The following is a 9,077-nucleotide window of genomic DNA, read 5'->3' as shown; positions in this document are numbered from 1 at the left end:
TATATATATATATATATATATATTAATATATATATATATTTGTGTTATAAATAAAACATTGAGTGTAATGGAAATCAATTTTTAACAATTATCTAGGGAATAGTTTCTTCTGTCTGTTTTACAGATTCAAGTAATTTAGTTGTTAAACTTCATTACTTGATGTAATTTCAAAATTCCTTAAATCTCATTTATGTTGACGTGCTTGGAATTTTAAAATAACTTATAATATCGTATATATGTATACAAAAATGTAAAGATATGGCAGTAAGAATGTAACAGCCGTGAATAAATTACTCGCCTCGCAAGGGTTACTGAATGACCTGATTCACTTAGGGCTGCCAAATATAATAACTTCTTTGCGTTTTTAATACGTCTTAAAACAATCGGTTATCATTTTTTATTATTCGCAATTTGTCTAGAGTACAGAATTATTGCATTCCAAAAGATTTATTATTATCGATTTATTCAGATTCAGACAAACGAATATAGTATTATGGTGGTAAATCTAACAATAATAAAATCATGAAAGCGATAGTTATAGCTTCATATTAATGTTAATTTGTGTTAATTAATGCAAATCACAGGGTCAATAAATTTCCTTATTGTAATCTATTCGTCATTTCGGACACCGACGTGATCTTTTCTCTCAAGTTACAGTCCATTCAATTTCATTTGCGTCTTTAGAATACATCTAGCTAATTACAGTATGTATGCTATCATTTCAACTAAAATTTATATAATATTATTGACGAAATTATAAAGCAAGGTTTAAGACTAACTAAAACAGTTTTCGTTATATCGGTGAAGCATCAAGAAAACTATAATATAAAATGCTTTATTGAGATTTACGATTAAATTTATGATAAACTTTGGCAAATTACTCGTATTTTGACAAGTCCCTAACTTGCCTACGATATGGGATAATAAAGAGAACTTTGAAGGACTTAACCGACCTTTGACCTAACGTGCCTCGGAATTAAATACGTAAACCGGTAAAGTTAATTATTTCCTGAAAGCCTTCTCTGTGTGTTTTCCTTTTAATTAATTTACACACAATTAATAATTTTAGATTAGTTCAATATGTTCAAATATAACTAAACTAATTGAAGAATTGTTTCTTGTTGATGAAATTAGCATTGAATCTCAGTTTCAAAGAAAAAATTTACGACTGTCAAAATAACCTTAACGGCGTGTTATTACCGACGAAACCTTGTCAAAAATAATTACGTATGATGATGTAAGGAAAATTAAAATAAAAATGTTTTACTTATTGAATTGTTGATTATAGCAGTCTGTTTATTTTTATTAAAGTAATGTATTTAATTAAATTAAAAATTTATATTGTAAACAGTTTGATACAAACAAAAATGTAATGTGCAACCCTACGCAGGAAATGACGTATTTTTCGACCTCAGGCGAGTAAGTCGCGCGACTGGCTGCCATCGACTACTAGAAGGTCGAAATGAGTTTTCCCACACAATAGAATTGTATTCAGAAACATGTTATTAAATTACTACTACTTGTTTACTTGCGACAACTTTATACATATAATTATGAAGTAACTTATTTTTCTTTATCTACCATATGTTGATGGACAGTCAAAGAATTATTATCGCTTCCCACTTAATTTTAAATGTTGTATATTATTTTTTTACAATCAAAGTTTTAGATACATTTGACCTAATTGTATGTATCCTCGACTGTACTTTGCTTGTATTGTCGTGAATAAAACCAATAATAAAATAGTGTATTGTGTAAATTTTCATTCTTCACAGTCGATAAAAGTAATTTAATTTCTTTTATGTAATAAAATTTAAGTGAACTAGAGCTCGAGAATATTTCGTCACCAAACGTTGGCTCTGATAGAGCTTATATAACATTGTTATGTCAGAATATTTAACTCTCGAGAAATGTATTGCCATACGCAAACACAATTCAAAAATAAAATCCAAGGTTTGTTATACAGGAAATATTGTATCGAGTGTGTGACGTAAGCAAGTCAATGCAGCGCTAAGCCACCGATAGGTTTTATTGAATCTGCATTTTATTCTCATAACGTAATAAAGTGACATACTTTAACACACTCGGTATCGAACATTTAATAAATACAATTACTGAGGTACATTTATTGACTTCAAGCTAAAGATACGTGTCTCATATTATCTAGATACGAACGCAAATCGTATTTCTGTATTAATTAAACTTTAACACGAACATCAAAGTTAATAAAACGATAACCGACTCTAGTAGAATATGTTAATTTATGCTCACTTTTAAGACACATACCGACTTTTCATACAAAAAATTGAGTCTCATTTTGAAGACGTTACATAATGTAATAATCCTAATATTCTTTGTGAATACGCAACTCACCTAATATCACGCTTGTTTGCTATGAAAAAAAATGCATATGCGTAAATTAATAAAAGGCAAAGTAAAAATTAATATTGTCTATCTGTAGCTATTAATAGATTATAAATCCCTCGTATTATACTTATTAAATGAAAATTACTTATTTTTCATCGTAGATCTTTACTCTCTTCTTACTTCTTCAATGTTCTGTACTCTCATTAATTTTTCCATATTAAATTATATTCTTGCTTCTAAGAAATATCGAAATCGTTGATAAAAATTTAAATATCACGCCATTTCACCATCTCCGCAATCCTTGCTCTTGTAAAGTCTTTACTATAAAATGTAGTATTCCAAATGAACTTGGTCGTTACCGGCTTGAATCGACTGGTTCGCCACTAAACCAGTTTATGACTGCATCGTCACACTACTTGCGCCAATTAAACTACGTCTACAATTTCGTACACAGAATACGATATTCATTGAAGTAACCGGTATGAACGTGCTATACCAAGACTTTATTTCAGATGAATTTGCATAGTTGTTATTTTGTAAAACTCTCAAATGCTTCATCATTTAAGCTTCTAGTGGACTACTACAAATCCGGTTAAACGATTGTCGCATTATAATTTTTAATTCAATACAAATTTGGACGTTGAATTTGGTCGGAATTTACAAATTGGCAGTATTTTATTTCAAAGTTTCCAATTAAAATTCTGGTGATTTTCCAATATTATGATTATTAACTCATCCTCTATCAGGAAGTCTAAACCAGATGAAATATATGACGATCGATATCTCTTTCCATCAGAATTAAAATAAAAGATATGCGAATAGTACAATCTATTGTAAAAGGCAAAAAAGTCAAGGCCTTTGTTATACTGGTTATATGTTAGTAAAATTCCGCTGAGCCATTAGTTTCTTTTTTTTTCGAATTTAGAACGAATATAATATTGTAAGCTGTGTAGAATTAAGCCGATTATATCAGAATAGATAAGATACTTTGTGAGATAGTTTTATGAGGCCCATGCGATGTTTACGAGTCGCGCCAGCCCTGACCCACATACAATACGTAACATCAGTGACGATTATACATACCGTAAAAGATTTTTTGTATGAATAGTAACGCCTTGGAATCGACATGCGTGTTTAATTTGTTTGCCTTTTATGGATACCGTTTTGGTACGAATGGTTGAATAATATTCAAATGTAAATTTCAAATATTTCAGCGTGGTTTGCTTTTAGGTTAAGTTACTTTTCCGTCGAACTTAAGTTAGTTAATCTTTGATTTATAACAAACTATGATTTTTTAAGTAGTGTTCAGAGTTTCTACTATTAAATCACGCGTTTAAAGATATATTGTTATACGATTTTTGTACAGATTAAGACAAGGACAATTTTTGTTTATTCACGTGTTTCGACACGTGTGGCAGTGGAAACTCATTGTGATGTATTATATCAACTTAATGATTTATTATTTTAACAAAGTAAATGCTTAAACTTTTTGCCAAAAGCTCTACCAGATAAACTTTGTTTTAATTCAATCGATTCTTTGAAAATTTATTCGCTTTCTGCTGATTAAAAATTTGAGTAAATAATTTATGTTTATTTTTTAATACTGATTTAAAATTTAAGTGAAATTAGTATATGTATTTCATTTTTGTATGATATACTAAAGCGAAATTCAAAGGTCAAACATTTAGTTATTTCTAAATGTATAACCAGATTATGAAATAGACATCAAAACATAATATTGTATAGATACATGCATATATCAGACTAGCACGTCACTCCGGTCACGTACGCATCTGACATAAAAAACATATGCTAATCAGATTAAAGTGCCCATAAGCAAATTAATATTAAAGGGTTAAATTTTATATGACAAATAAAAAATGAACAATTACTCGATTATGACTAATTAATAATAAAAATCAGTTAATCAGTCAAATTTAAATAAGAATAGCTATTACCCTAAATTTAAATTTAAGAAATGACAATTCTGTTGTTGTAGAATTGATTAATGTTTATGTATGAACGAGATATTCATTTTTTTCGACATATTCAGTCTATTCGATTTTCATTGATTTTTTAAAACAATTGTAATGCAATCAACATTATCTGTATCTAGTGTTATTAATCGAATATTTATACACTTTTTGTATGTAATTATTAGAGATAACCGAATCAACGTAAACAAAAAATAAACGTGGATAGAGACACGTAGCTCTCGCGTGCAATAAAGTCTGATCTCTACATCACGTAGTGGGGGCAAACTGCGTGTATCCCGTATTAACGAATGCGTACTTTGTAGATCACAAGATTGTACACGCCACATGTGTCACTACACTAATGATTCACGCCAATCAGACCGCATAGTGCAACTCTACATCTTATTTATACAACATTTACTTAAGATAACCCACATTCTAAATGTAGTAGTAGCAGATCTTATCTACGATACTAAATACACAAATAGCCACTTTTATTTCAACTGTTCTTAATCTGTAATAATCCTGTCGATCGCTGTGTATAGATTACTAGCTTTTGCTCGCGACTGCATCCGCGTAAAATTAAAAATGTACCTGATAATGTGGCTTTTTAATGGTGCAATAATTTTTGAAATCGGCCCAGTAGTTTTTGAGGTATTTCAATGCATACAAAAATATAATTATTATCTCTTTATCTTACTTCTTACTAATATTGTAAATGTTAAAGTTTATATCGATGGACGGATGGATGTTTGTTAGAGTTTGTAGCCTAAACGGCTGAACGGATTTTGATTATATTTGGCATAGATGTCAAGGATAATCTAAAAGAACACATAGGCTACTTTTTGTTCTTTTCAATTCCACGCGGACGGAGTCGCGGGCGAAAGCTTGTATAAATTTTTTGTCAATCAGACAACGTGCTGCAAAGTATTACTTGTGATCACAAATCAAAGCGAAATTGTACAATAAATATTTATTTAATGATATGCAATCTTGTGAATAACACAAGGAGATTGTCAAACAGTAGTTTATGGAGAAAACTATATTAAAAATAAAAATGCATTAAGAAAAATGCAAGGAAAGTGTTACAATTTTAACACCTATAAGCACAGTTCCTTAAAGACCCGTAGTTACACTTACGGTAAGATGGTGATCAAGGCTTTTATAAATGCCATACATAATTATATATTAAAGGTTAAAACAGATTTTATAAAATTCCATTCATCGTTGGGTACAATAGCCGGGTGCCAAAGCATATATAAATTTTAACCTGGTCTATACTTTTAGACAACTTATTTAATTGATACTGTCGCTTTAAACTCAGAGAAACACTTCTCGTCAGGACTCAGTCAATCTATCCATACTTCTAGTGACATTGACAGCTGTCAGCTAGGGACGTGACGTTTATGCCGATAATCTAGAGTTGCGCCAATTTTACAGCACGGTACTAATTTTGTTCTTAACAATACGATATTCTAAAACTAACTGTTTTTAATCAAAAATATTGTATGAAATTTAATGATACTATTAATTTCCAATGCTTGTCCGTTTTGTATCAACAAAAGAATATTTATAATATTGTTTCATAGTAAATAACTACAATTACAAACTACATTCTGAAGCCATGGCAGTTTCAAACATAATTACGAAGGCGCCAGCGATCAAAATTTCCTCAGATTTTTTCTTTTGTACGTAAACGAGGGCGCCTTGCATTACTGTTGTGTTTTCTTTCTTGGAACAGGTGAATCATTTTACCCGCGAAATGTAGGGTGATAATATGCAACGAGTATTTAAAATTATGAAAATATGTTAACAAACCGAAAGCATAATGTTGACCGAATTACATGTGTCCTACTTATACCAGCCTTTTGTCTCATCTCCATCATCGTTAAAACATCTTTCAAATAATGAGGTTCTGCAAATATTACTATGTATTTTGTCGAATATTTTACATATTTAGAACGATGTCAGAGTAAGTTTCACTTTTTGTAGTTTGACATGCATTTACAGCTAGTAATATTTCGTATACACTTTAGGTTATTGTATAAACAAACAATGATGATGTTTTAAACAACAAAACTATTTAAAATTAAACGAACAAATTAAAAATTTAAAATAAAACTGTTTAAAAAAAATTAAAAACTATTAATCTTCCATAAAACGTTTGTAACTTATTTTATTGAACAGAGCCAGGGTTGTGACCATGGAGTAGTAAATTTATCGTTCTGGAAACACTACTGGAATGTCAATCTTAAATAGTTGTTGATTTAGATTGATGACAAGGCTTTGGGCAAGGATTTTAGATACTGACGGATATAATTCCGTAACGTAGGAAAATCTTACTGTACAAGCTTTTCCTTTAATTATAGCTACTATTCGGCGTTTGTGAAAATTTGTGAACTAAAAGTGTTATAATCTAGAAGTTTCAAGATTCAAACATTCACTTTGGTAACATTTTTTTTTAATTCTGCGTACCTCAATAATTATCTTTTTCAAATGTTATAAATCTAGACATTATCCCTTTAATCCCACAAATCAGCTTATATCCGTTATCATATTAAAATTATTAACTTTAACATTTATCTTCAACTCAATTGAGTCGCATTCGTTATATGAATCATTGCGGCGTAAATAGTAATAACTTTGTAAGAGTGACAAAGAAATAACCAACTGGTTTTAATTATACTGTCTACAAATGAGTCGGTGAATGGCTCACTAAAAAGTGAATGACAAACCATCGAACAGTGGGTTTTGACTGTCGTAGTATTAATAATTATCCTCATCCCTAGCAATAACTGCCAATTACTTGCACGTGCCAGTTATAGGCAAGTGATACGCTAACTGGTATGCATGTAACTAGCAAATAGATAGCACAATATTTGATTTTGTGACAGTTACGGCCATGTCAGTAGAGGGAGAGGAATACTTTCTAAATCATTTCGATTTTTTTCTAAAAACTGACCCTGAAATTGACTGGCATGTGTCTTGCAAGTAACAGGCATGCAAGCTTTTAATTTTACTGGTATGTGTAACCGCATTGCGCCAGTAACAGGCGTGTAAGCAACTGCTCCATTTTCTGACGTGTGTTCCCGTCTTTACGTCCTCTGTGACAAAACAAAGATTACGATATGTAATAGTACAAGTTTTACTACAGTGTAATTCTACTGTTATATCGTCCGGACAGAAATAGAAACGTTTTTATAGCATCAGCTTTGGATAAAAATAAACTTTTATGTTATCCTGGCTATAATCTCGCCTTTATAGCTTAACAACTGTGTATACGGGCTATGAGTACTTTAGTTATCGATGGGTTTGACAAACTTTTATCCTACGTATAAATCATCATAATTGCTTTTGTTTTTTTTTTAACCTAAATACTATTTTTCCATCATAAAATTTATATGTTTATATAACTTTTCCGTATAATTATGATTAGCGCCTTTTGGTTGTTGGATTATTAAAAATCAGATTAAGAAAACATGAAAATAGGCATTCTTGCTGTTGTATAAACTAAGTTAGCTTTAAAATGATCAGACTTGGACCAAACAGAGGAATAAAGATAAAATAAAAATTCCAATAAGACGAAGTCTTTGAATCTCTTTGAAGTCCACTCACCCTTTCAAGTGTACGTGAGATCTGGGGATCACGCGGTAAATCGATAACAAAGTGTGTCATGAACACTTTTTGATTTGGTACAAAATTTAAATATCATTTATTTCCGACGGCTTAACTCTACTATCGGAATATAATCCTTCGATACTAATTTATCCTTTCGAATATTACTTATTGACTGCTTAAAACAGAAGATGTAATATTTTTATTGATGGGTACGTAATACTAATTTCCCTTTTCTTGCGTAACTAAATAAAGTCATGTACCTTGACTGTCACGTGTAGATATATGTACGTACTTAGGTACATGTAACTGAATATTCAAAAACGTTAGCGAACATTATCGCATGTTATTGTCCTCGCGAACAGTCTACGTCACTTCCTTAATCGAGTGTATCAATTTCTAAGCGACTGTTGCTACGCGAGCCGTCTACGACATGCGCTTTATCTGCTACTACAAGATTATCGACACCTATTGCGAGTGCTTTTGTCACGGAATATTATCGATTTAATTGTACAAGCCAACCAACAATAACGATCGGACCATGAAACTTTGATAAGGCTAGTAAACTGCAACAATTAATTTTACAATTCATACTCGTGCGATCTGCTTTGATCTCGATTTTCAGCAGTTGTATCTAGATAGGAATAATAAAAAAGTATGATCAACGCGTGAAAGTTTCTCAACTTTCTTGGTATTGTAAAAGGAAATTAGAGCCAATATTTAGCAGGTGGTTTACTAGTGAAACGCAATACTGGGAAAGCGATATTTTTATACGTAGGCAGAAGTGACGAGAGCTTACTACGTTTAAGTACGAGGCCGTCACGAGCGGTGGTCGCGCGAGCGTCTCTTCAGTACACTCAGTCGAGTCAGTGTACAACTTGAAGTCGTAGTGTACGGACGGTTCTAGCTTCGCCGCGTTATAAATTTATTTGCGTGCGAAATTTGGCCGTTGTGATTTGAAAACAATTTCGTGATATCTTGAGACTTTTGAACATTTTTTTTATTTTAATTTTTTAACTTTTTCGTTTTGAAATGCGTGTGTGCTCGGAGAGACAGTGCGTTCGTTGTGCCCCGGCCCGCTGGCTCGGGCGTCGCGCCTCTAGAATTTATTTTATTTTT

General features: G+C 31.4%; 1 protein-coding gene across 7 annotated transcripts in view; it reads left to right on the top strand.

Annotated features, from left to right (window-relative positions):
* LOC106105459 (cAMP-specific 3',5'-cyclic phosphodiesterase) overlaps positions 1-9,077 on the top strand; it is a 242,934-nt gene that overhangs the window by 226,536 nt on the left and 7,321 nt on the right. The window lies entirely within an intron of this gene.

This window comes from Papilio polytes, unplaced genomic scaffold (assembly GCF_000836215.1).
Source record: "Papilio polytes unplaced genomic scaffold, Ppol_1.0 DF822845.1, whole genome shotgun sequence".
NCBI classification, from domain to species: Eukaryota; Metazoa; Arthropoda; class Insecta; order Lepidoptera; family Papilionidae; genus Papilio; species Papilio polytes.
This window is presented reverse-complemented; position numbering and strand designations above follow the sequence as displayed.